Source organism: Etheostoma spectabile, chromosome 21, assembly GCF_008692095.1.
Source record: "Etheostoma spectabile isolate EspeVRDwgs_2016 chromosome 21, UIUC_Espe_1.0, whole genome shotgun sequence".
Classification (NCBI taxonomy): domain Eukaryota; kingdom Metazoa; phylum Chordata; class Actinopteri; order Perciformes; family Percidae; genus Etheostoma; species Etheostoma spectabile.
This window is the reverse complement of record NC_045753.1, coordinates 14,267,417-14,271,264: the sequence shown is the minus strand read 5'-3', so window position 1 is coordinate 14,271,264 and position 3,848 is coordinate 14,267,417. Positions and strand designations below refer to the sequence as shown.

General features: G+C 41.2%; 1 long non-coding RNA gene across 1 annotated transcript in view; it reads right to left on the bottom strand.

The window, feature by feature from the left end:
• The window catches only part of LOC116671777 (uncharacterized), a 13,488-nt gene that overhangs the window by 2,604 nt on the left and 7,036 nt on the right, over positions 1 to 3,848 (bottom strand). The window contains exon 2 of the long non-coding RNA XR_004327360.1: positions 3,495 to 3,504. This is a non-coding gene — a long non-coding RNA (uncharacterized LOC116671777). The remainder of the gene's footprint in view (positions 1 to 3,494; positions 3,505 to 3,848) is intronic.

The window sequence follows — 3,848 nt, the reverse complement described above, 5'->3', positions numbered from 1 at the left end:
TTACCGTTGGACACGCCTCCGCATGAGACGAAACCGCATGAGACGGGACCATTAACGGTCTATGGACGGGACGGATGACATGGGACGCTCCAGGCTGCAGCCATATACTCTTGCTTGTAATCGGTAATCTACGGTGGCCCTGAGGTGCAAAACACAACGGCAAGTCAGAAAACAACGGCAAATTTCAAAAAACACAAACCGCAAAAGAGAAAACACACACAAAAAGAAACACAACACAAAAAGAGAAACACAACGCAACAAAACACAACACAAAAGAAAAACACAACACAAAAAGAGAAAACACATCAAAAACACAAAACCAAAAGGAAAACACAACACAAAAGAGAAACACACGGCAACAGAACCAACACAAGGAAACACAAACAAAAAGAGAAAACACAACACAAGGAACACAAACGCATCAGAAACACAACACAAAAGAAAAACACAACGCAAAAAGAGAAAGCACAACGACATTAACCAAAACGGAAAGGTGGTAGGTACCCTCGGGCAACAGGAATCGTCGCTGATTGGACAAAACTGGTCCTTCCTTTGAACCGGAAAGACGGGGTTTGTTTCCATTTTTCAAACATGAGCGCCACAAATACAGGTACACGCTGCTATTAAGCAATACTTTGATCCGGACATGAATATGACGTGATACTGGATAGCTGTCAACAGTACCTACCTTTCCGTTTTGGTTAATGTCGTTGTGTTTTCTCTTTTTGTGTTGTGTTTTCTCTTTTTGGTGTTGTGTTTTCTCTTTTTGTGTTGTGTTTTCTGATTTGCCGTTGTGTTTTCTCTTTTGTCGTTGTGTTTTTCTTCTTTTGTGTTGGTGTTTTCTGATTTGCCGTTGTGTTTTCTCTTTTGTCGTTGTGTTTTCTCTTTTTGTGTTGTGTTTTCCTCTCTTTTTGTGTTGTGTTTTCTCTTTTTGTGTTGTGTTTTCTGATTTGCCGTTGTGTTTTCTCTTTTTGTGTTGTGTTTTCTCTTTTGCGGTTGTGTTTTTTGATTTGCCGTTGTTTTCTGATTTGTTGTTGTGTTTTGCACCTCAGGGCCACCGTAGTAATCATCGTCTGCAAGGAAAACTAACGGACGACCTATCAGCATGCACAGAGACCTGTGGGCCTCAAGGTGGCGCCGCTATCCCAACGAAGCTAATTATACTGAACATGAAGTCTGAGAAAATATCAAAATGCTCTGTTCAGATGTAAATCTAGATACTTAAAAGAAATTTGTGTCATTTCCAAACTGTAGCAATTTACCATTATCTAATGAATTAGAATTAGCTCTTTTATATATTCAGATTTTCACTTATAGATTGCAAACAAAATAACAACGTAACTGCAGTCTAATGCAATCCATTACAACAGGCCTGCAACTTTAATCAAAAGGAATTTGTTGTTCATATTACTTGTAGAGAGGAGTTGGTAAGTTATGAGGCTGGTTTTTCTTGTGGTAGTGATGCACCGGACTGAATGACTTTTTAAAAGTTCCAGAGTTAGGTGAACTTCTTGTGGACACATCATAGGCTTCACAAAAATAGGTTTTTTGTACTGGATCATATTATACTGTACGGGTGATCATTTTATATTTATATATTTTATATGGGTATACTAGGGCTGAAACTAACAATGACTTTATTTACTGAGTAACCTGTTGGTTGTTTTCTCAATAATCGGTAATTGCTTCGTCTAAAAAACATCAGAAAACCATTTTTTACTTTTAACAATACAACTTTTAACGATAACAAGTAATGACAAACCAATTCAAGTGGCAGATTCCTGCAAAAGAAATTGACTTCAAGGTACCGCAAGTCTTTTGTGCCTACGGCGATTAGACTGCACAACAATAGACCTAAAAACTCGGAGTCATTTTTAAACAATGAGCATACTGTATATAGCAGCACTCAACTGTTTTATTTAGTCATACGTGCTTGTCATGTTTCTTCGATGTTCTTACTGCTTTGTCTGTCTTGTGCTTGTTTTTCTTCCTTTAAATGTTTTGTATTTATGTTTTTAATGTGATGCAGCGGGCTGTATAACAATGGAGCATGTATTGGTGACCACATGAATTTCCTACTTGTGGATAATAACGTTTACCTGGACCTACCTTGACTAATGAGGATTATTTGATAATCCAAACAGGCGATTCATTTTCTTTACAGAAAACTAGGAAAACAGGAAAAATGTGTTGTTTTCCTACCAGCGTTGAATGCTGAACATATTCATATTCACACAGATCATCTTGCTATGATGAGGACTCTTTTCCCTCAAAATATCCTCTACTAAAATTCCTCTACTTTTCCACAATTGTCTTCAATCCGAATATGTCACGGTTTATGTAGAATACGTTTTGAACTCTCACGTGTCCTACATTAATCCACCCCAGTGAGTGAGGCATGCATGTGCGTAAATGTGCATCTGTGTGTGTTTGTCTGTCCCAGTGCCAGTGTGTGTGACGTGTTGTGGCCATGAATGCTCTGAAATAACAGTGACACCCTCAGATTCTTCAGGGGTCACAAACCTGCTTTTGGCTTGACCTTTACACCCCTGCGCTGAGCTGTGAAGCTAATTCTACTCAGCTGTCACCTATCACCCATTTATCTGACTGCAGAGAGTGAGAAAGGAGGTGAATGCATGCCCACAACCCATGATGATAATATGATGGGGTTATGGGCTCAAGCCCAAACTGAACTGCTTATGTCCCAGCTCCCTCATGTCAATATTTGGAGGTGAAGGCATGTGGAAATTTATCTACCATTGACTGAGATTAGGCACAAGGGAGTTGTACTCATTACAAAACACTTCCCTCCTCCCTTTTTTCATTTCTGGCTCACAAATGCTACAACTACACATCCACATCTCTCTTCCCTCACACACATTTCCAATTCACATGCATACTCTTGCTGTCTTGGCTGATGTTAATCACTCGATAAATGTCCTAGTGTGTGTTATCAAGACCGCACCACACTGTAGTTAAAGTTGATATTGCCAGTAACAGAGCCAGGTTTTATGAGCCATAACAAGTCGTCATTAAAAGTCATTAGCAAACATCAGCGTCGTAAAAAGGCCACAGTCGGTCCCGAGAGCCCCCGCAAGAGCCGTGAAAAGAGAGAGATAAAGATCCATCTGTAAGCAACACAGAGCAGCGATGGGGAACTGAGATAAGCTGGAGAAAGTGGGAGACATCCTGAGAAGGAGGTTTTCCGGGATCACTGTTGGCTTCGGTAACATTACACTTTTTTCTGTGTGTGTGTGTGTGTGTGTGTGTGTGTGTGTGTGTGTGTGTGTGTGTTGTGTGCGCGCGCGTACGCTTGTGTTTTGTTTCTCTCAAATGCCTTCCAGCATTCCTTGCCTGTGCGTGGAGAGGGGAGAGTGGTGTTTTGGAGAAAATATTGAATTAGAGAAAAAGAGGCAGAGAGGGAGAAATGAAGGAGAGGGAGAAATATTGACTCCTTCTGGGAAGTAGCGAGACGGCAACGCCTTTCCAATAACCATAAACCCACTGGGCTGAAAATAGACGGGCCGAATGAATAAACGAATGTGTTCATCTCACATGAGCGCTTCTCTTTCACAGAAGGAGGGGAATAGATGTGACCCCCCCCCCCCCCCCCTCCTTCCCTTCTCTCTCGTTCTCTCCTCTTCATCGAGGCCATCATTTCTTCACCATGACGAGAGATGTTAACCGGAACAAAACAGGTGTTTATGGGAAGCCTTCCCTCAAATGAGGTTTCTCATACGCACACACACACACACACACACACACTTCCCTGTGCAGTGTAAAAGTGTTGACATCAGTGCCTGTGAAACTAGAGTAACATCTGTTTCACATTCCACATTATCCCCCCC